Consider the following 25,421-nt stretch of genomic DNA (forward strand, 5'->3'; position numbering starts at 1 on the left):
GAGCCCATGTTAGGTGTAGAGACTATTTAAAGATAAAAATCTTAAAAAAAAAGAATACAGAGCGTACTTTATTGATAAATGTGATACATGAAATAGTTTATTTACAAGCCTTGATATATTTGTTTACAAGGAAAATCTCAACAAAAGTAAGAAAGCACGAATTAAACAGTTCATCTTCTCTAATATGTTTTTATTTTAACTTGCAACAAAAACTCTTTAATTACTTGGAAGTTTTTCTTCTTTTGTGTATATCATACACGCTCAGTGGTGCACAAACTTGCACATACAATTTAAATAATAATTACAAAGTGAATATCCACGGGAACACCGTGCAGGTCAAGAAATAGAACATGCCACTACCAGAAGCCCGTGGTGTGCCTTCCCTGATCACAGCTCCAGAGGTAAACACTATTCTGACATTGGGGGTGCCCACGTTTTGGCTTTATTTTACCACTAATGTGTGTATCATATAATACGTTTACTGTCTCGCGCGTCTTTCTCTCTAGCTTAGCCAAATGTCTCGGGTCAGATTCCTCACATAGAAAGGCGAGGAAAGGGATTCAGGTGTATGTGATTGCGGAGCTCGTGGTCTCAGGAGAAAGGTGGGGGAGGGAAGCAGGACAGAGATAGGAGCTAAGCAGGGACGAGGTCTCTGCTTCAGCCTGATCCCCAACAGAGCTCTGGAGCATGGAAAGTATGGTGGTGGTCCCACTGAGATGCTTGTGACAGCATGTCATAAAAAGTCTTGGCCTGTGTTTATCAAGGGTGCCCTTTTGGCCAAGGGCAATTGTCCAGAGCAGGGGACAGCTGTGAGCCATTAGCAACCAATACAGGAGCTGAGGACTGGAGCCCTGGCCTGGGAAAGGGGTTCTGGACAGCACTCATGATATATTCTGTTTGAGATTCAGCCTTGCTCTTTGTGTTGCTGCAATTCATACGTTTTCATTGGCAAATAGCATTCTGTTGTATGAATAAACGCTGTCAGTGAACATTTGGGTTATTTCCAGATTTACCTATGACAAACAAAGAGTACCGCTTTGACTATACTTATCATGTATTCTGTTGGACACATTGTGTCAGCATATACCTAGGAGTGGAATGGCAGCATTACAGGGTATGTGTACCTCTGATTTTACTATTTATAAAAGTTGTTTTCCAGTTTACACCACACAACAGCCTTGTGTGGTAGCTCCCATCGCTTTGCTTCTATTTTTGGACTTTATAGGTGTTAGCCATTCTGTTTAGCTTGTAATGGCATCTCATTAAGGATTTAATGTGTTTTCTTTCTTGATAATAATGATGTTTTCATACATTTTCATATGTACGTTTTCATACATTTATTGGCTCTTTGGAAGTTCTCTTTCTTTTTTTAAAGATTTTATTTATTTGACAGAGATCACAAGTAGGCAGAGGGGCAGGTGGGGAATGGGGTGGAGGGGTAGAAGCAGGCTCCCTGCTGAGCAGAGAGCCCGATGAGGGGCTCGATCCCAGGACCCGACCTGAGGTGAAGGCAGAGGCTTAACCCACTGAGCCACCCAGGCACCCGGAAGTTCTCTTTCTATAAAGTTTTTGTTCAAGTCTTTCACCTAGATTTTTCATAAAATGTCTGTCTTCTCTTATTGAAGATGTCTGACCGACTGATACTTTGTCAGTTCTGTGTGTTGCAAAAATCTCCTTCCATTCTGTAATTGCTCCTTTCAGTATCTTTATGGTGACTTTTAATGAATACAAGTTTTCATTTTATTCAAATCTAGTTTATTAAGCTTTTATCTCATAATTAAGCTTTTTCATGTCTTGTTTGAGAATTTTTTTTCCTAACCTGGAATCATGAAATATTTTTTTATATTATTCTATAAAAGCTTTATAGTTTTATCTTTTACTTTTGGGTTTGTTTGGTGTTTTTAGAGGAGGGGAAGGAGCAGAGGGAGAGGTAGAGAGAGAACCTCAAGCAGGCTCCATGCCCAGCACAGAGCCCTGTACGGGGCTCAATCTCACAACCCTGAGATCAGAACTTGAGCCAAAATCCAGGGTCAGATGTTTAACAAACTGAGCTATCCAGGCACCCTTTTACTTTTAGGTTTTAATCCAACTATAATTTATTTTGCATATGGTATGATGTAGGTAACTAGTTTTGTATTTTACCAATAAATAATCAGTTGTCTCCAATTGAAATTTTCCTGGAAAGTTCTTTTTTTCCCCATTGATATTAAAGGTCTTATATTGGTCACATAGCAAGTTTCTAGATTTGTATTCCATTTCTGGTCTCTCTGTACTGTTTCAATGGCCTGCTGTCTTAGTTACTATAGTTTTATAATACCTGGTTCATTCAGACCTCCCATCTGGTTCTTCTTGAAGCAGGCCTTCCTTTGTGTTTCCATATAAATTTTTAAATAAGTTTTCCAAGTTCCAAAACCAAGCAAACAAACAAAAACCTTTTTTTAAAAAAAAATGAGATTATACTGGATCTATTGATCAATTGGGTTTATCTCCCAATTTACTTTGGTCTTCTTCAGTATCTCTTTTTATTACCTTTGTTAAAGTATAATGTACATGGAGAAAAGTAATCAGATTAAAAGCAGATGATGGAATGAATCTTCACAAAGCAGACACATGTAAGTAACCAGCACTCAGACTAAGAAACAGAATACCATCAGCATTCCAGACCCTTATTGTATGTAAGTGTTGGTGTAAATTGTACACCTGAAACTAATATTACACTGAATGTTAACTAATGGGAATTTAAATAAAAACAAACAAAAAAAAAAAAAAAAGAGAGAGAGAGAGAGAGAGAAAGAAATGCAAATTTGGGGGCCCCCTCCCAGAACTACTGAATCAGAACTGGTGGTAGTAGATTCCAGGAACTTGTGTTACCACAACCTCTCCAGGAATTCTTTTTTTTTTTTTTTTTAAATACTAATATACTTGGCACACTACGTTGCATTAGTTTCAGTGTGCAGCAGTGCTCCGTTAATGCTCTGTTCCCCACAAGGGGAGCTGCCAGCTGTCACCATACAACGCTCTTACAATGCCATTGATTCTGTTTCCTATACTGTGCTCTTTATTCTTGTGGCAGGAGTGCCTGCTACAGTTTGGGAAGCTTGTTTTGTTTTTTTTTTTTCCTTCACTTGGGAAGATCAGAGGTCCGTGAAGCATAGTCAGTACTGAGTGGCATTTGTAGGAAAGCAGTGACATGTTCAGAGCGGATGCACTGTAATTTGCTTATATTTACAAAGGACACCAGCATGAAGCACGCTTTCTGATGATTGTGTAGAGGAGCTAAGCAGCATCAACCACACAGTGCTGGCCAAGGGAGGCTGTTGAGTCTTGTTTTCGTACAGGGCCCTCAATCTTCAGAGCTGTCATTGTAACATTTTACACCATGGGAAGAGAGTAATACACTTCTTCGTATTCAAAACAAAAAATTCAAACAAGCAGTTCGGATTCTTTGATTTCAGTAGATCCACAAAGATGAAAGAAAACCTACTTAAGATACATAAAAGAGTATAGTAAAATGATACAGCTAATTCTTTAGATTCTGGGATGTGTTAAAACCTGAGATGATGGGCCCAAAATATAAGGGTTTCCTAAAATCTCCTCAAATAAGGGATAACCAAACTGTATATCATTGTACTATTTATGCCACAAGTTGCAGAAATAAGTAATAAAATTCACTTAGCATTTACTGATTAAAAAAAAGAAAGAAAGAAAAGAAAAAAAATCCTAGACCCTCAAAACTCCTTTTTTAGCTACCAACTTCACTCATAAAGGGTAAGTAACCACTTTCTTGACTTCTGATATCATATATTAACTTTCTCTGCTTTTGAACTTCATATAAATAGGATCACACAGGATATACTTGGCATTTTTTAAAAAAGATTTTGTTTATTTATTTGAGAGAGAGAGATCACAAGTAGGCAGAGGCAAGCAGAGAGAGAGGGGGAAGCAGGCTCCCTGCTGAGCAGAGAGCCCAATGGGGGACCCAATCCCAGGACCCTGGACCATCATGACCTGAGCCAAAGGCAGAGGCTTTAACCCACTGAGCCACCCAGGTGCCCCATAGTTGGCATTTTTCACTCAACATTATGTTTATGAAATCCACCCATATTGTTCGGATAGTTTTGTTCATTCTCATCACTCAAGTGTATATAGTATTCCACAGCATGAATTTACTACACTAGATTAAATCATTCTGTTGTAGATGGACATATGAGTTCTTTCTAACCGGGCCATTACAAATGGTAATAAACATTCCAGTGCATGTCTTTGGAGAGCGCATGCATGCATTTCTACTAAGGATGTAACTGTGACGTAATCGCTAGGTCATAAAGTTTTATCCTTAGTAAATACTGCCAAGCAGTCTTCCAAAATGGATTGTATCAATTTCTACTTCTACTGCAGTATTTGAAAATTCTAGTCAATTCACAGGCTCATCAGTTCTTCATATAGCCTATTTCACTTTAGCTGTTCTGGGAACACACAGTGGTATCATATTGTGGTTTTAATTTGCATATTCCTGATATGCAGCCTTTCATATGTTTATTGGCCTTCCACTAGCCCTCTGTAAAGGCTCTGTGCCCGTCTTTTCCCATTTTATAAGAAGTTATCTGTCTTTGGCTTATTGATTTATGAGAGTTTCATCATCTGAATCTATTAAGTTCTTGAGTTCTGCACTTTGGCTGGAGTGTGCCAAAATTTTGTACAGTGTGGAAATTCTAGGTAATCCAAATCTTTTTGGTTCTTAGAATTCAAAATGAGAATTTCAATAATGAAGGATACCTGAAGCCATTGTAGGTATTTTTGTTGATTCTGGCTTCTGGTTCCTCATTTCCTGGTAAGCTTGATCATTATGCTAACGACCCATATTGCTGAGATTTCTGACACCTAAAATGGGGGCTTCTTCCTCCAGAGAGGAACTGTGTTTGATAAGTACCTTGATGGGCATAATGCTTTTTTGGACCATCCGGGTGAGGTGAATTGGAGTCACAAACCCACAATCCCTACCAGCATGTGCTTGTAACTTCCCTAGGATTGGGTTTTCTTTTATTTACTCCCTCTGCACTATTCAGCATCAAAGTATTTTTCTTTTTCTGGGGGTGGGGACTAGAGAGGGAAAGCCAGGGTTTACTTCTGGTTCATTCTTAATCTGAGGAAATAGCCTTTTGGGATCCTAGCCTTATGGGGGGGAAGGTTTCCTATGATACTCTCCATCTTTGCCAGAATTTAGACTTGAATTTAGACTTGAATTCTGAACTTGTGGACCCTGAGAGGACATAAAAAATAAAAACCAAGATTTTTTAGTTGGCAGATATTCTCAGAGGCAAAAGCAACATCTGTGTTCTGCTTTTCCCCTCTGAATTTCCATATTCATTTAGATTTTGGCCTGATAAAGCCTTCCTATCTTACCATCTTTTTCATGTTCTTCAGACTTCTGAAATCCTTGCACATTTTTTAGTTGTTTTCATCTGGAGGATTAGCCTGAATAGTCTATCCTGCTTACCCAAAATAAGACTTTTTGAAGTTTTAAGAGGAAGGGAATCTCTTAAATGAGATCACTAAAATAGTTCAATAAACAATTAAAACAAGATCCATTAATATAAAAAATATATAGGATGTAGTCAGTTCTGCATGTTAGAGGTAAATCTATAGCAACAAATAATTTTAATATTCAAAAAGGAGAAAAGAATTGCATTATTTGCAATTTTAGAAAAAGAATCCAAATCCTAAGCAAAGTGGAATTTAAAAATGATAAAGATAAATAAAGGATAAAAAATATATGTAAGTAGGGATGCCTGGGTGGCTCAGTTGGTTGGACGACTGCCTTCAGCTCAGGTCATGATCCTGGAGTCCCAGGATCGAGTCCCACATCGGGCTCCCAGCTCCACGGGGAGTCTGCTTCTCTCCCTGACCTTCTCTTCGCTCATGCTCTCTCTCACTCTCACTGTCCCTCTCTCAAATAAGTAAATAAAAAATCTTTAAAAAATATATATGTGTAAGTAAAAGCTGATTCTTTGGCAGTGAAGAAAGAGGTAAGAAAGACAAAGTTAACTAATGGGGAAAACAACACAAAATAAAATTAAAGGTAAAGGAGAGGGGCTCCCGGGCGGCTCAGTGGGTTAGGCCTCTGCCTTCGGCTCAGGTCATGATCTCGGGGTCCTGGAATCAAGCCCCACATCAGGCTCTCTGCTCGGCGGGGAGCCTGCTTCCCCCCACCCCTCTCTGCCTGCCTCTCTGCTTACTTGTGATCTCTGTCAAATAAATAAATAAATAAAATCTTAAAAAAAAAAAAAAAGATAAAGGAGATATGACACTGATAGAAATTTGCAACTGTAGGCTACCATTAGGCAGCTGTCATTTTCAAGGTCTCCACTGGACCACCACTGCTTGCTCCTCTCCCCCAGAGCTCCTGGGGCATAGGCATTTGAGAGGAATGGCAGGAGATGAAGTCAGGAAGGTCCAAACCTTTCTGCTCTGAAGGCAGGCAGAACAGGTCCATTTATGTTGATACCTACACTTGACAAAAACATCACTGGGAAGATATAAGCATTACAAATTTGGGGGCCTCCAAGACTACCCTCAGTTTTGAGGATTCTCTACAAGGATTCACAAGACTCAACATATAGTTGTGCTCATGGCAATGATTTATTAGAGTGAAAGGATACAAAGCAAATAAACAACGGGAGAAAGCATATGGAGTGAAGTCCAGAGATAACCAAGCACAAGCATCCTAGAGTCCTCTCCAGTGGAAATACACAAACATGCTTCATCCCTCCAGACAATACTGGTGAAGTATTGTCCTCCAGAGATGCTCATTAGGGATCCGTGTCCAAGCATTTTATTGGGAGTTGCTCACATAGGCAGCCTCTTCCTGGTACATATCAAAATTTCAGACTCCTACAGGGAAAGCAGGTGTTCAGCACTAACCAATATTGCTTGTGCAAACAGTGTAGGCACAGTAAACAACCTTTATCACTTAGGGAACAGTGGGAACCCTTTTCAAATCCAAGTTCCCAGGAACCAGCCACAGGCTAACCCTGTAAGCAGGTCTTGCAAGATTGCTGTCTCAGACCTACTATGTTAATTCTTCCCTACACAGAATTTTATAAGAAGGAAAAGCATCATTCTTAACTAATATTATTTGTTTCTAGAAAATACAAAAGGGGCCACCCAGGTGGCTCAGTTGGTTAAGCATCAGCCTTCAGCTCAGGTCATGATCCCAGGGTCCTGGGATGGAGCTCCACATCGAGTTCCCTGCACAGCAGGGAGTCTGCTTCTCCCTCTCACACTTTCTCTCCCCTCGCTTGTGTGCTCTCTCTCAAATAAATAAAATCTTTAAAAAAATTATATATATATAATTTTTTAAAGATTTTATATATAAAAGAATCATCTGGCAAGGTGTTAAAATGAATGAGTTTATAAATATGGCTTAATATAAAATATATAAAAAATCAATAACATTTTTCTATACTAACAGCAACCTGTACAAAAACAAACAAAATGGGTCCTGTTTGCAATGGCAATTAAAACACACATAATGTTTGGGAATAATCTTAACAAGGTATATTGTGACACATGAAGAGGAAAATACAAATTACATTAAAAATATAAAATAGGGGCGCCTGGGTAGCTCAGTTATTAAGTGTCTGCCTTTGGCTGGGATCATGGTCTCAGGGTCCTGGGGTTGAGTCCTGCATGAGGCTTCCTGCTCCTCCAGGAGCCTGCTTCTCCCTCTGCCACCCACCTGCTTGTGTTCCCTCTCTCGCTGTGTCTTTCTCTGTTAAATAAATAATAAATAAATAAATAAATCTTAAAATATATAAATATAAATACACACACACACACACATATATATATAGAGGCACCTGGGTGGCTCAGTCAGTTGTCTCCCTTTGGCTTAAGTCACGGTCCTGGAGTCCTGGGATCGAGCCTCGAGCCTTACATAGGGCTCCCTGCTCAGCAGGAAGTCTGTTTCTCCCTCTTCCTCTGTCCCTACCACCCTCACTCCTGCTCTCTCTTGCTCACTCTCTCTCAAATTAAAAATATATATATATATAGACATATGAATGACTTGGAAATTGGCCAGGTATTTATTCCTGATTAAGATGACTGAACATGAAAATAACTATGTCTGAATTTGATTTGTGAGTTTAATGTAACCCAATCAAAATCTCTATTGCTTTGAGTTCCTTCTTTAAAAGAAAAATATGGTAAGACTGATGAATCACAGACCTGTACCCCTGAAACAAATAATACATTATATGTTAATGAAAAAATAAAATAAAAAAGAAAAGAAAAGAAAAATATGTTTTTGCCTACATTGACAAAATGATCTGAAAGTTTATTTGGAAAATAAAAAGGGAAGAAATTCTGAAAAAAAAAAAAAAAAGAGTTGTGGGAGGATTAGTTCTATTCTGTTTTAATCGTCTTACAAAGATAAGGTAATTAAGACAATATAGTATTTGTACAAAGGATAACTAGATCAACAAAACAGGTCCAAATATAGATCTTACTATCGAATGACAAAAAATGCATCATAAATCAATGAAGAAAAGAAAGATTAGTGAATATATGATAGGCAAATAACTGTTTAACAATTTGAAATGAGGCCCTAATTTGTCTTTGGAGAAATACAAGCATGTCCTATCTTTTTATCACTTTAAATGGCCATTCTGTACTACCTAATTAAAGCCCCGATAGGTTTGGCTTTGAAAAGAATTTACGGTTTACAGTATTAGATGCTACTTCTGTCATGTCCAACCAATAGCTAAAATAAAAGTGCTAATAAGCCTAGGGAAAGTATAACAAAGGGTTAATATCTTCATTAGAAAATTAAGATCTATTTTTACATGAGGCAGAAGCTATAGTAGAAAAATAACCTCTCAAAGGTCACATGGCCTTAAGTAAGCTATGTGGCTCTTCTGAGACTCAATTTCCTTCTTCCTTGCAGGGTGTGACAAGGATTAAAAATATACATAAAGCTTTGAGCACAGTCTTTGATGTATTATAGCTGCTAAACAAATGGTAGCTAGTTAGTAGAGGTGGTAGTAGTGGTCATTAACAGTGAGAGCTCACAGAATAAGAAAATGTTAAGTTCCCAAAAGATAAATCTTTAAGAATGTGAACAGAAATTCTCCAAAGATGAAATAAAACTCTTAATCTGGGAAAAATGCTCAACCTCACCAAAAGTCAAAGCAATGCAAATTGAAACCATAAGGTAACATTCGAAAACATCTTAATAACATTTAATAAATAAAACATCTAATACCCAGGTCTGAGAGGGTTCCTGGAATTGGTATTTTCATACATTAATGATAATATACAAGTTGGTATAACCCTCTTAGAAAGTGATATGAAAGTATGTACTATCATTTCAAAAAAAGATCATATTATTTGATTCAGTGCTTTCATGTCTAACATTCAGTACTAGAACAGAATCCCAAACGTGGAAATGCTACATGCAAGAAGGATGTTACGTGTAGTTATTGTCAAATAATGGAAACAACCAGCAATGGGAAGAATGATTGGGATTTCCTCCAAGGAATCATGGTTACAGTGATACTACATACAAAATATAGTAAGAGAGAAAAACAGGATCCAACATTTTCAGTGTATTGCAGTCAAAACTGGAAGGATATATTTCAAGTTGAAAACAAACATTAGAGTGATATAATTATGGAAAATTATTACTTTTATAATTTAAAACTTATAGTTAATTGAAACTAGGTTTTCCTGACTATTTCCAAATGGGTTCTTTCTCATATAAATGACATCAGAGGGGCACCTAGGTGGTTCAGTCAGTTAAGCCTCTATCTTTGGCTCAGGTCGTGATCCTGGAGTCCAGGGATGGAGCTCTGAGTCAGGCTCCCTCCTCAGGGGGGGTCGGCTTCTCTCTCTGCCCCTTTCCCCTCAAATAAATAAATAAAATCTTTACAAAAAATAAATTACACCAGAATTTAATGTCAAAACTCTTGACAAAAGCTGACAGACTGATTTTTCTATATTGCTCCTCTAGATGGAGCACAAGTACTTAAAATGTTATAACCATACATGCAGTCCAGAATTTTAGAGCTCACAACTTTAAAGATAATCTAGTGTGTTTTCTTTAATGTTAGGAATATACAGAAGGCACCCCCTAGCTACAAAACATTTATTTATTTATTTATTTATTTATTTATTTATTTAAAAAGAGATTTTATTTATTTATTTGACAGAGATCACAAGTAGACAGAGAGGCAGGCAGAGAGAGAGAGGGAAGCAGGCTCCCTGCTGAGCAGAGAGCCTGATGCAGGACTCGATCCCAGGACCCTGAGATCATGACCTGAGCCAAAGGCAGAGGCTTAACCCACTGAGCCACCCAGGCACCCCTATTTATTTATTTTATTAGCACTGCTTTTACATGAGCTAGACTTTCTCACACTGAGTATATAGTCTTGTTGAGTGGAAGTTCCCAATAGAGAGGAAGATGATAACAGGGGGAAAAAATCAAGGATGCAAACTTTCCTGAAAGCCCTAATATTACTTACATAGAATCATAATCTAATAACTATCCCCTGAAACGTTAAAAAAAAAAAAAAAAGCTGTCAGCTTATTTAATGGTTTTGCTTTTTGTTTTTGTTTTTGTTTTTGTTTTTGGTATCCTGGTAAGGCTGGGCTCCACAGAGGAAAAGGTGAGAATTTTTTACTTTCATGTGTGGTTAATTGACTAGGGGGTCCACCTGCCAGGGCAAATCTGATCAAGGATCCACTTTGGGGCCTGAAATGTGTCTCTGGTGATGCCAATGGCAACAAGAGCTGGGTTTGGCTTTGGACAGTCCTTGGGTTACTTCTGGCCTCCTAGCTCTGAGTTCACTCTAAACGTTCTCAACTGTTTGTTGGATTTAAATTTTAAGACCATAATTAAGATGCATAATCTCTTTCTTATAACCCAGTTTTGCCACAAAGCCATTTGGAACCAAGAACAAAATGAAGAGCCACAGCTTCCTCAGAACTATTCCTCTATCTCTCTATACCTAGACCACAACAAAGGCATCAGAAGATAGGCATGGTAGGAGACTGAGAACTTTTTTTCTGGCACTTTGACTGACAGGGAAAAACCTTCTCAGGTATCATAAGAAATATTATTAGTAGCTCTCTGGGCTCCTAGATAAAGGAGCAGAAGGTAGGACCCCTTCTCATGGAATCCAGAGGTAGAAATGGTCTGTAAAACTTTTCTATTTGGGGATAGCTTGTTCACGAGTCTTATTCCCTGTGTTAGGTGCAGTGTAATGGATGAAATAAAAAGCCAGGATCCGCAAAGGGAGGAGGCAAGATGGCAAACCAGTAGGGGACCCTGTTTCAGCTTGTCCTCTGAATTTAGCTGGATATCTACCAAACCATCTTAAACACCCATGAAATCAGCCTGAAATGTAAGTGTATATGTATGTGTGTGTGTGTGTATATATATACATGTATGTATATATATACATATATATATGTGTATATATATATATATATCTGGATCTCTAGAAGCAGAAAAGCAACCTCTTTTTGTATGTGTAGGATGTGTAGAGTAATGAATCTCCCAGGAGATATCAGAAGATAAACAGAATGGGGAGGGAGCATCCATAAGCAGGCTCCTGGAACGTGATATTACATCACAGCACAACATTGGAACGCTTAGGAATCTACCCAGAGACGTCTCTCTGAAAGGGGCTCTGGAAATGACATTGTGGACTTGGGATACAAGGAGCCGCAGAGTGAAACGGGGGTCCCTGAACCAGTAAAGTATGTATGCCATGGAGCCAGGAAGGGTTATGGTCAGCCAGCCCAGGAAGGGACTCAGCTCAGATCGCCATAAACCTCAAACTGGGCCTGTCGATAATTGCTCTTCTCTTGGGCAGCCTGAAAAAAATCTTCATCCTGCACCTGGGACCTGGCAAAAACTTGCAAGGTGGTGGCAGCCCAGAAAGGTTTTACAGTGGTGCACAGACATGGTCCAGGAGCTTCGGGTGTTCCCGTGAGCCTGCGGCTGCTCACAATTTTGGAAGCACAAAGGGTAGTGTCACTCCTGGGCGCCTGGGACTACCTCTGAGAGAGTTGCTGTGGGCACACACAGGGGTCGGCTGTGGTTTTCAGTGGTGAATGCAGAAGCGGAGACTGTTTGCCCTGGAGGGTTTATTAAAGGGCAGACTATGATTTTTCTGCTCTGAGCCAGAGGTTTGGATGTGGCCATTTTTTCTCTGTCCTCTAAAGAGGAGTAAAAAGCCCCCAGGTAACAAAAGTCACACAGAAGACCAGTTTCCGCATAATCCATCCCCCTGACAGGCAGCAGGGCAACTTTGCACAGGCAGGGTTATCTGAGAAACAGCCCAGCAAGACCCTTCCCCAGAAGAAAAGCTGGAAGAACAGGTGGATGACAATCCTATGGATCCCATAGACTGTAAAATCCCAACACCAGGGGAAAATTATATAGAGAGTTCCAGGTGTCACCTCATGACTTGTTTATTTTTCAGATTAAATTCTCCTTTTCTTTTTATTTTTTTTTCTTTTCTTATGCTTTTTCCTCTGTTTTTTTTTTTCCTTTTTATCTTCTCATTTCAACTACTTGCTTATTATATCAACTTATATTTTGTAGTAGCTTTTTAACTTGTATTTTTTCACATCTATATTTTTTATAGATATATGCCATGTTGTAGTCTTTTCACTATTCAATTTTACCACTCTCTCTCTCTCTCTCTATGTATGTATACATATATGTATACATACACACACACAAGTGTTACTTTCCTTATAATTTTGAGACGTAGTGTCCTTTAACACAGACCAAAATACACCCAGGGACAACTGAAACATCCTGATTTGTCAACACTGAGAGATGTCCTCCCAATCCCTCCCTACCTTCTTAAAAAATTTGAAATTTTTAAAATCTTATACTTGTGCTTTATTTTGGCTTTGGTTTTTTTTTTTGTTTGTTTGTTTTTTTTTTTTTTGTTTTTTTTTTTTTGGTAGTAGCTTCAGACCACTCTGGATTTTGCTAGGGTGAATCTTACTTGGGTCATGGTTGATATTTTGGACTCTGCTTATTCACTCAACCATCCCTCAACAGAATGATTAGGAGTAGGAACTCTCAACAAAGAAAATGAGCAGAGACAATGTCCTCTGTCACAGAACAATGGATATGGATATAAGGAAGATGTCAGAGATAGAATTCAGGAGAGTAATCATAATGTCACTAGCTAGGCTTGAAAAAAAAGCATTAGTGACAATATAGAAATTCTAAGAGCAGAAATGAGATCAATCAGGCTGAATTTAAAAATGCTATGAATGAGATGCAGTCTAAACTGGATACTGTAACAGCCAGGGTAAATGAGGCAGAAGAGAGAATTAGTGATCTAGATGATAAGCTGATGGAAAGGAAGGCAGTTGAGGAAAACAGAGATAGGCTACTAGCAGTAAGTGAGAAGAGGTTTGGAGAGATTAATGATACCATGCAATGTTCCAATCTCAGAATTACTGGAATCCCCAAGGAGGTGGGGGGGGGGGTGGTTAGAAGGTATATTTCAGCAAATCATAGCTGAGAACTTCCCTAATCTGGGAAGGAAACAAGCATTCGAGTCCAAGAGATAGAGAGGATCTCTCCCAAAATCAATAAAAATAGATCAATACCCCAGCATATAATAGTGAAACTTGCAAATTTTACAACAAAGGAAGTAGTCCTGGGAATACCCAGGCAGAGGAGGTTCCTTACATATGGAGGGAGGAATATAAGAATAATGTCAGACCTGTCCACAGAAAGCTGGCAACCCAGAAAGGGCTGCCAGGACATATTCAAGGTGCTAAATGAAAAGAATGTACAGGGGTGCCTGCGTGGCTCAGTGGGTTAAAGCCTCCGCTTTTGGCTCAGGTCATGATCTCAGGGTCCTGGGATCAAGACCTGCATTGGGCTCTCTGTTCAGCAGGGAGCCTGCTTCCCCCTCTCTCTCTGCTTGCCTCTCTGCCTACTTGTGATCTCTCTCTCTGTCAAATAAATAAATTTTTTTTAAAAATCTTAAAAAATAATGCAGCCAAGAATACTTTATCAAGCAAGGCTGTCATTCAGAATGGATAGAGAGATAAAGAGCTTTCAGGACAGGCAGAAACTGAAAGAATACATGACCACCAAGCCTGCCCTGCAAGAAATATGAAGAGGCATTCTGTAAGGAAAGAGAGACTGCAAGAGTCACATAGACCAGAAGGAAAATGTATAGAAACAGGAACTTTACAGGCAATACAATGGCCCTAAATTCTATCTTTCAATAATTACTCTGAATGTAAATGGGCTGAATGCTCCCATGAAAAGACACAGGGATTCAGACTGGATAAAAAACAAGGGCCCATCCATACGCCATCTACAGAAGTCTCATTTTGAACCTAAAGATGCCTCCAGATTAAAAGCAAGGGGATGGAGAACCACTTACTAATGAGCTCAAAAGAAAGCTGGGGTAGCAATCCTCATTTCAGGTGAATTAGATTTTAAATCAAAGACTATAGTAAGAATGTAGAGGGACACTATATCATACTTAAATGGTCTGTCCAACAAGAAAATCTAACAATTGTAAATACCTATGACCCCAACATGGGAGCAGCCAAATATATAAACCAATTAGTAACCAAAATAAAGAAACATTTTGATAATAATATATTAATAGTAGGAGACCTCAATATTCCAGTCACAGCAATGGACAGATCATCCAAGGAGATCAACAAAGAAACAAGAGCTTTGAATGATGCATTGGACCAGATGGACTTCATAGATATATACAGAACATTCCATCCTGAAACAACAGAATACTTATTCTTCATGAGTGCACATGGACTTTCTCCAGAGTAGACCACATACTGGGTCACAAATCAGGACTCAACCAATTCCAAAAGATTGAGATTATTTCCTGCATATTTTCAGACCACAATTCTTTGAAACTGGAACTCAACAACAAGAAGAAGTTTAGAAGGAACTCACTTGGAAAGGAAAACACTTGGAAGTTAAAGTATACCCTGCTAAAGAATGTTTGGGTCATCAGGAAATAACAAACAATTCATTGAGACTAATGAGAATGAAAACACACTGGTCCAAAATCTATGGGATACTGTAAAGATGGTCCCAACATCGAAATACAAACCCATACAAGCCTCCCTCAAGAAAAGAGAAAAATCCCAAATGCACAAGCTAACATTACACCTAAAAGACCTGGAGAAAGAACAACAGATAAAACCTAAGCCAAGCAGGAGAAGAGAAATAATAAAGCATGGAGCAGAAATCAGTGAATAGGAACAAAAAAAAAAAAAAAAAAAAAAAAAAAAAACCAGTAGAACAGATCAACAAGACTAGAAGTTGATTCAAGAATTAATAAGACTGATAAGCATCTGGCCAGACTTATCCAAAAGTAAAGGGAAAGGACCTAAATCAAGAAAATTATGAATGAAAAGGGAGAGATCATGACTACCACCAAGGAAATAGAGACAATTGTTAGATCATATTACCAGCAGATATGTGCCAACAAACTAAGCAATCTGGAAGAAATGGATGCATTCCTGGAAATTTATAAGCTACCAAAACTGAAAAAGGAAGAAATAGAAAATCTAAATAGGCCAACAACCACTAAAGAAATTGAAGCAGTAATCAGAAACCTCCCCCAAAACAAGAGTCCGGGACAAGATGGACCAGGAGAATTGTACCAAATATTTAAAGAAGCAATAATACCTACTCTACAGAAGCTGTTGCAAAAAACAGAAATGGATGGAAAACTTCCAAATTCATTCTATGAGGCCAACATTACCCTGATCCCAAAACCACACAAAGACCCCTTCAAAAAGGAGTATTACAACCAATATCCCTGATCAATATGGATCGCAAAATACTCAGAAAGATCCTAGCCAGGAGGATCCAACAGTATATTAAAAGGATTATCCAGCACAACCAGGTGGGATTTATTCCCAGGATGCAAGGGTGGTTCAACATTTGGAAATCAATCAACATGATAGAACACATTAATAAAAGAAAAGACAGGAACCATATGATCCTCTCAGTTGATGCAGAAAAAGCATTTGACAAAATACAGCATCTTTTCCTGACTAAAACTCTTCAAAGTATAGGGATAGAGGAAACATACCTCAATATCATAAAAGCCATCTATGAAAAGTCCACAGTGCATATCATTCTTAATGGGGAAAAACTGAGAGCTTTTTTTTTAGGGTGAGGAACATGACAGAGATGCCCATTCTCACCACTTTTATTCAACATAGTACTAGAAGAACTATCCTCAGCAGTCAGAGAACAAAAAGAAGTAAAAGGCATTCAAACTGACAGAGAAGTAAAACTCTCTCTCTCTTTGCAGATGACATGATACTTTATGTGGAAAACCCAAAAGTTTCCACCCTCAAATTACTAGAACTCATACAGCAACTCAGCAATATAGCAGGATATAAAATCAATGCACCAAAATCAGTTGCATTATATATGTAACGGAAGAAAGAGGAATTAAGGAATCAATTCCATTTACGATCATACCAAAAACCATAAGATACCTAGGGATAAACCTAACCAAGGAAGAAAAGGGTCTATACTTCAGAAACTACAGAATGCTTATGAAAGAAATTGAGGAAGACACAAAGAAATGTAAAAACATTCCATGCTCATGGATTGAAAGAATAAACATTGTGAAAATGTCTATGCTGCCCAGAGCAATCTAGACTTTCAGTGTAATTTCTACCAAAATACCTTTGACATTTTTCACAGAGCTAGAACAAACAATCCTGAGATTTGTATAGAACCAGAAAAGACCCTGAATTGCCAGGGGAGTGTTGAAAAAGAAATACTTCAAGCTATATTACAAGGCTGTGATCATCAAGATAGCATGGTATTGGCATGAAAACAGACACATAGATCAGTGGAACAGAATACAGAACCCAGAAGTGAACCCTCAACTCTATGGTTATCTAATCTTTGGAAACGCAGGAAAGACTGTCCAATGGAAAAAAGACAGTCTCTTCAATAACTGGTGTTGGGAAAATTGGACAGTCATATGCAGAAGAATGAAACTGGATCATTCTCTTACACGATACACAAAGAAACTCAAAATGGATAAAAGACCTCAATGTGGGACAGGAATCCCTCAGAATCCTAGAGGAGAACATAGACAGTAACTTCTTCAACATTGGGCACAGTGACTTATTTCAAGACACTCTCTAAAGGCAAGGGAAACAAAAACAATCATGAACTTCTAGGGCTTCATCAAGATAAAAAGCTTCTTCACAGCAAAGGAACAGTCAACAAAACTAACAGGCAACCCATGGAATGGGAGAAAATATTTGCAAATGACATTACAGATAAAAGGTTGGTATCCAAGAGCTACAGAGAACTTCTCAAACTCAACACCCCAAAAAACAAATAATCCAGTCAAGAAATGGGCAGAGGATGTGAATGGACACTTCTCCAAAGAAGACATACAAATGGCTAACAGACACATGAAAAAAATGTTCAACATCACTAGACATCAGGAAAATACAAATGAAAACCACAATGAGATGCCACCTTACACCAGTTAGAATGGCAAAAATTAACAAGACAGGAAACAACAAATATTTGTGAGATGTAGACAAAGGGGAACCCTCTTACACTGTTGGAGGGAATGCAAGCTGGTGTAGCCACTCTTGAAAACAGTATGGGGGTTCCTCTAGACATTAAAAATAGAACTAGCCTAGGACCCAGCAATTGCACTACTAGGTATTTACCTCAAAGATACGGATGTAGTGAAAAGAGGGGCACATGCACCCTAAGGTTCATAACAGCAATGTCCACGATTACCAAACTGTGGAAAGAGCTAAGATGCCCTTAAACATATGGATAAAGAAGATATGGTTCATATATACAATGGAATATTACTCAGCCATCAGAAAAGATGAATGCCTACCATTTTCATCAACATGGATGGAACTGGAGGAGATCATGCTAAGTGAAATAAGTCAAGCAGAGAAAGACAATTATCATATGGTTTCATTCATATGTGGAATGTAAGGAATAGCACAGAGGACCATAGGGGGAGAACAGGAAAACAAAATAGGAAGAAACCAGAGAGGGAGACTAACCATGAGAGACTCTGGACTCCAAGAAACAAACTGAGGGTTACAGAAGGGAGGTGGGGTGGGGAGATGGGGTAACTAAGGGATGGCTATTAAGGAGGACACGCGTGATGAGCACAGGGTCTTATACACAACTAATGAATCAGACATTACATCAAAAACTAATGATGTACTCTATGTTGGCTAACTGAACATAATAAAAAAATTTTTTTAAAGGTGGGCACATGATGTGATGAGCACTGGGTATAAGACTGATGGATCACTGAACTCTACCTTTGAAACTAATAATACACTACATGTTAACTTAATTTAAATTAAAAATAAAATAATTTTTTTTAAAAACCCAGGATCCAGGACTTCCATCCCAGCTGTGGACCCGTTGCCAAAATGGAGGCTCTGTGCCTCACCACCTGCCCAAAGGCTCTCCTTCACCCATCTTTTTTGACATTTCTTTCTCCTCCTCCCCCCTTTCTCCTCATAATAGTAATAATAATAATTCTATTATATAAAGTTTATAAAATATTATAAAATATAAAATATTTACATTATAGAATGCTACCCCCCAAACAGAAGCAAAACTAAAATAATGCCATATTCCTACAACCAAGCAATTACCATTATTAACACCTTAGTGTACGTCCTCCCAAATATTTGTGTGTGTGTCTGTTACCAAAATGAGACTGTTATCTGCTGTTTTATTATCTTCTTATTTTACTTAATATTTCCCAGCTTTCCATGTCAACACATTTTCATCTTGTCTGACACTTATCCCAGATTCAAATTCCACAATTTGTTCCCAAAATGACAACCCAATCCAAGGCCATGTTTTGCCTTCATGTCCCTTAAGTGTCTGGATCTAGCACAGTCCCTCTTTTTTCTTTTAATGACTCTTACTTGTTAAAGAGACCCAGTCAGTTGTCCTCTCTCTCAGCTTGCCAGCTTGCCACCTTGTCAGGCCATTAAGCTTGTTCTTCAAGCCCTAAAATTGAAACCTGAGAGTTAAAGAGTTGATGAATTTAAGCTTTTATTTTAGCTAGGATATATAACAGATGATATTGTGCTTCATGTGGCATTTTCAACCTATCACAGAAATACATTATTAATATACATTAGTACATACGAACATATCCCATATTTGACAAGTGATATATTATTATAAAATATTAACTAATTGCTGCCCTAATCCCTGAGTTAGGATAGGAACTGGAGACTTTTACCAGTAATTAATATCCTTTGTACCCCTTATGACAATAATATGAGCTTTGTGGTATTATTTTGTCCTTAATATGTCTAGCTCCTAGCAATAATATACCTAAATGTATTCATAACAACTGAACATCCTTGACAAAATCAATAATTTTAATAGAGGGGACAAAATGACGATTTTCCAATTTTATCATTCCTTCCACATTCTGATGCTGGCTTTTTTCTGTGAAATAGAATTTTCCCTCATCAGTTGGAGCTGTACCATTACTCTAAGATATATTTACTACAGGAAAATTGGATAAATATTTAATTATCTTTAGTTACCCATTATCAAAGTAAGAAGTCAATATACATTTTGAGATGACCTATGAGGTCTTTTGACTTTCTCTTTTGTATCTTTATATAAAGACATGTGGACTTTATCAAATCCACTAGATAATTATTTTTTTGATGTTCAAATTGTAACTTTGGGCAGTGGCTAGACTCCCTATTTTTAGTTTATTTTTTTTTTACCATAAGTTTTACAGATAAAATTTCTTCCTCCAGACTCTATCCTAATCTTCAATGTATGCTTAATTTTTTTTTTTTTGCCAGTGTTCTTCTCTGTCATTAATTTAGGTAACACTCTTTATTATATATCTGTGTTTTGTTGCATGTAAACAATTTTCAACCTTTTGATTGTCAGCTCAACAATCCATGATCATAAAAAGTATTTACCTCCAGGGGCGCCTGGGTGGCTCAGTGGGTTAAAGCCTCTGCCTTCGGCTCAGGTCATGATCCCAGGGTCCTGGGATTGAGCCCCGCATCAGGCTGTCCGCTCCGCGGATAGCCTGCTTCCTCCTCTCTCTCTTTCTGCCTGCCTCTCTGCCTACTTGTGATCTCTGTCTGTCAAATAAATAAATAAATAAAATCTTTAAAAAAAAAAAAAAGTATTTACCTCTGGTCTGCCACATCAGTAGTTTTAGTCCATTACCTCTATAATTTTGAAAATCGTATCGCTATTGTTTCTTCTACTGTCTTTGTCTTCATGGAGAGGTAGGCAGAACCAAGGTCTGATGGGTTTTATACACCAAGTTGAAAATTTTTGCCTTTAACCTGAGGCAGTGGGAAGACACTGACCAGGGAAGGGGAGTATAATGATCAGATCTCCTTTTTGGAATGACCATTCAGGCTATAATATGGAGAACTGAACAAAGGTGAACAGGACTAGAGCTCGGAGAACCAGTTAGGAAACCTCCTTACCAGATAACCAGGTAACCAGATCTAAGAAAGTGGAAGTGCAGATAGAAAGAAGTGGACAGATCAGAAAAGTGTCCAAACAGGTTTTGATAATTATTCACACACACAGGTCAAGGAAGAGGGAAGAGCCAAGTATGACCACACGTTCCTGGCTTGAGCAACTGCATGAGCAATGATGCGTATTCATTGGGATGGAGAATGTTGGATGCAAATCTGGCCTGAGGGGGAGGATGGAATGTTGCCTTTACAAATGCCAATTTTCATCACTTATTCTCTTTTTTGAAATATTTTTAAAAGATTTTATTTATTTGGCAGAGAGACAGAGAGAGACAGCAAGAGAAAGAACACAAGCAGAGGGAGTGGGACAGGGAGAAGCAGGCTTTCTGCTGAGCAGGGAGCCCAAGGTGGTGTTCGATTCCAGGACCCAGACCCAGGACCCAGAAGTCATGACCTGAGCCACCCAGGTGCCCCTCACAACAGCTTACTCTAATATAAGCAACCACCTTCCCAACAAATGCACTTTCCTACTCTAGGAGGTAGTCACATACTATTTCTACTTGAAATTGCCAACATTTCCTCATCCTTCTCTTTTTGGACAACTTCCTCATCCTCCCAGCTAATTCTACCAACCTGCTTGTCCACACACGTTGAATTCCATTCAGCTTCAGTGGAGGAAATGTGCCTGCTTCCCTTTATGTCATGCCTCTATTTGCACCCTAAATCCTTCTCCTCTTAAAATACTTAAGTTCTTTGCACTGGCAAGTACTGATTTTCTCTTTTGTGTCATCTTTTTCTCCCTTTCTCCATGTGATTTCCATCTACATGCTACCACCCATGTTTAAAAGAAAACTCTTGACCCCACAACCCCTCCAGCCAGCACCCTTGAATTTCTCAGCACCCCTCAAAGCTCTCCAGACACATCCAAGTAGTTATGTTCACTGCTGTCTCCTTTCTCATCTTCTGTTTTCTCCACATTCTCTCTCCTAGCTCCTCTCATGTCAGGTTTTTTTTTCCCCACCACTCTGCTAACAGTGCTCTTAGCAGATCACCAGTGATGTATCTCCTATAAAAGTCAGTAGCTGCTTCTCTGCATCATATTAGACTTGTCAGTAGCAGCAGTCCAGCCTGCCAGGGCCTCGTTATTCACTCAACACATATTTATTGAGTGCTAACTATATGCCAGATACAGTTCTAATCTTTGGAACACACCAGTGAAGTAAAGAGAAAAAGAACACTTCCCTCTAGGAACTGATATTCTACCAGAGGGAGGCACTTAATAAGCAAAACCCCGTAGATAACTAAGTTGTGTGGTTAATTATAGTCAATAAGGGCTGTGGAAAAGAGGAAACAGAAGTCAGCAGTGATCTTGTAGAATTTTCCTTTAACACAAATATGACTAAAACATACCCTATGTGACACTTTTTATTTTTTAAAATATGTATGTATGTATGTATCTAAGAGAGAGAGAGAGAGAGAGCAAAAGAGAGAACACAAGCAGGGGGAAGGAGATAGAAGGAGAAGCAGACACCCCACTGAGCAGGGAGCTGGACACAGGACTTGATCCCAGGAACCTGGGATCATGACCTGAGCCAAAGGCAGATGCTTAGCTGACTGAGCCACCCAGGTGTGCCGTGACAATAGTATTTAATGTCAAATCCTAGGATATGTCTATATGTCCCTGTACAATAAAAATGAGTCACATTTTCATCTGCAATCCTACTTGAGTCCATATTTTTCTCCCTCCTGTTTCTCTTAGATTTGATGTGAGGAAACTGCAGGAAAGAAAATGTAGAAACACAGGAGAAAGTATGGTGAAGAGGTGGCATTTCATGGTTTGTGATACTTAGTATTGGGTTTTGGGCACTGGTAACAGAAATAGAAGTGACCAGACCTCTAGGGCATAAGCTAACTCATTTTTCACTTCTTTTTAAAACTATGTCAAGTAGCACTATTTTCTGGCAGTGGCAGAACTCAAAGAATGATAGCATGGTCAAGGACTAGAATTTTCTATAGGTAATGCTTTTTGTTTTAATCTTAAAGAAAATAGGAGGAGTTAAGATGGTGGGGGAGTAGGGGGACCCTAAACGTTCTTCATCCCTTGAACATAGCTAGATAAATATCAAATCATTCTAAACACCAAAGAAATCAATCTGAGGACTGAGAGACTAAAACTGCAAGTCTGTCAGTACAATCATGGAAGGTAGGAACAATGGACAGTTGATTTGGGGGAGATAAGAGCTGCAGGGGCTGCAGAAAGGAAGGTGCCTGCTTCAGAGACTAACATAAGTTATCCTAAACAGCAGAACATAAAATCTGAAGTTTTAGAAGTCCACCACTGCCGTGTTGTGCCTAGCTTAGCAATGTTCCTATGGGGAAGGAGAGTAGAGACCTAGGAGTAGACAGTGTGGTCTGAGGATCCCCTGGTTCCCACAGGGAGAAAAGGTTCCCTTACTTGGAGTGCATTTGGGAGCAGTAGCAAATCCTCTCTGGAGACAGAAGAATGGATGGTGCCAACATGCTGTACTGTTCCCAGGCATAGAAGCGAGGATGCTGGCTGAGAGCAGAGAATCCTGGTGCCACCTTTCTGCTCTGCTTTGCCGTAAACTCTGAACCACTGGGAGGTTGTGCAACTACTTTCCTGGGACAGGCTGGCAAATGGAAAAAGTGTGGCCAGACGCTACCCCAGAGAATCAGCTCATGAGTCCCTAAAATTTGTTGAGTTTAGAAACCCAGCCAAGTACCAGAGATTAAACAAGGAGTACTGTACAGCCTGGCAGGCTGACAGCTCAAACACAGAAACGGTGAAGACAGGGACACAAGAGGGGAGATTGTTTGCTCTTCTGTGAGGACTTCTTGAAGAGTGGCAGGTGCGAGCTCTCCTCTCCAGGCTGAGAAGGTGGAGTCATACCATTTTGCCCTCTGCCCACCAGCACTGACTACTTCATTGAGCTAAACAGCACCACCAAGTGGAGACCAGAGCTACTTACACCAAGCCCCTTGCTCAGACCAAGTCTACTGATCAGAGTGCTATAAAGCGTCAGCTCTAGAGGAAATGGGATCTAGCTTCCTTTTCCTTTTTCTTTTTTAACTTTTTAAATTTTATTTTCATCTTTTTAAAAGATTTCATTTATTCATTTATTTGTCAGAGAGAGAAAGAGCGAGAGAGAGAGCGTGCACAAGCAGGCAGAGCAGCAGGCACAGGCAGAGAAGGAAGCAGGTTCCCTGCTGAGCAAGGACATGGTACTCAATTCCAGGACCCCAGGATCATGACCTGAGCCAAAGGCAGTGGCTTAACCCACTGAGCCAACCAAGTGTCCCTATTTTCATTTTTTTAATGTATATATATTTTTTACTTTTATTTTTTGGGTCTAGCTTCTTTTAACAAGCAAAGCAACACACTTAGGATCTAGCTTTTCTTTTTTTTTTTTGTCCTGGACAAAATAATGAGATGGAGATATTCACCCGAAAAGAAAGAACAGGACATAGAAGTTGCAGGCAGGGATTTAATCAATACAGATATAAGTAAGATGTCTGAACTGGAATTTAAAACAACAATTATAAGGATACTGGCTGGGTTTGAAAAAAGCATAGAAGACATTAGAGAATACCACACTGCAGATAAAGAAGAAATAAAGTCTAGTCAGGCTAAAATTAAAAATGCTATAATTAAGATGCAAACCTGAATGGATGCTATAAAAATGAGGATGGATAAAGAAGAACAAATCAGTGATATAGAAAATTAAAATTATGGAGAATAATGAAGCTGAAAAGAGGAGGAAAAGAAAGGTATTAGATCACAAAGGTAGACTTAGGGAACTCAGCAACTTCTTAAAATGTAATAGCATAGGCATCATAGGAGTCCCAGAAGATGAAGAGAGAAAGGAGGCAGAAGATTTATTTGAGCAAATCATAGCCAAAAACTTCCCTAATCTGGGGAAGGACACAGTCCTCAAACTCCAAGAAGTACAGAGGCCTCCTATTAAATTCAACAAAAGCTGGTGATCACCAAGACATATCATAGTCAAATTCACAAACTACACAAACAAGGGAAGACTCCTGAGAGCAGCAATGGAAAAAAAAAGTCCTTAACCTGCAAAGGAAGACAGACCAGGTTTTCAGAAGATCTGTCCACAGAACCTTGCATTATATATTGTAATGCTACAATATATTCACAGTGCTGAATGGGAAAAATGTGCACCCAAGAATACTTTATCAAGCAAGGCAGTCATTTAGAATAAAAGGAGAGATAAAGAGTTTACCAGCCAAACAAAGACTAAACCAGCCCTGCAAGAAATATTAAAGGAGACTCTTTGAGTGGGGGAAAAAGACCAAAAACAACAGAGACTAGAAAGGAACAGAGAACAACACCAGAACCACCAACTTTATAGGTAACAATTTAGTGGCACTAAATTCATGTCTATCAATAATCACCCTGAATGTAAATGGGCTAAATCATCCAGTCAAAAAACACAGGATGGGGCACCTGATGACTTACTTGTTTGAGCATCCAAATCTTGATTTTGGCTCAGGTTTTGACCTCAGGGCCATGGGATCAAGCCCCCCATTGGGCTCTGCACTCAGTGCAGCAACTGCTTATCTCTCTCCCTCCCCCTCTATCCCTTCCTCTCTATCCCTCCCCCTGCTCTCTCTCTCTCATACACACTCTTAAATAAACAAATAAATAAAATCTTTAATAAAATAAATGCATACTTTCCTTAAAAATAGAATATTTTCATTTAAAAAAAGACAAAAGTATAAGATTGGATTTTTTTAAAAAAGACCCATCTATATGCTGCTTATGAGAGATTCATTTTAGACCTAAAGACACCTGCGAGTGAAGGGATGGAGAGCCATCTATCATGCTAATGGACATCAAAAGAAAT

General features: G+C 38.8%; 1 long non-coding RNA gene across 1 annotated transcript; it reads right to left on the minus strand.

Moving 5' to 3' along the window:
• Positions 1-6,617: 6,617 nt before the first annotated feature.
• LOC131836565 (uncharacterized) lies at positions 6,618-23,374 on the minus strand. The gene is made up of 3 exons (XR_009355676.1): positions 22,991-23,374; positions 18,988-19,072; positions 6,618-7,771 (listed from the first exon to the last, which is right to left on the minus strand). It is a non-coding gene; the product is annotated as an uncharacterized LOC131836565 (long non-coding RNA).
• Between the last annotated feature and the right edge of the window lie 2,047 nt (positions 23,375-25,421).

Source organism: Mustela lutreola, chromosome 7, assembly GCF_030435805.1.
Source record: "Mustela lutreola isolate mMusLut2 chromosome 7, mMusLut2.pri, whole genome shotgun sequence".
In the NCBI taxonomy this organism is placed as follows: Eukaryota; Metazoa; Chordata; class Mammalia; order Carnivora; family Mustelidae; genus Mustela; species Mustela lutreola.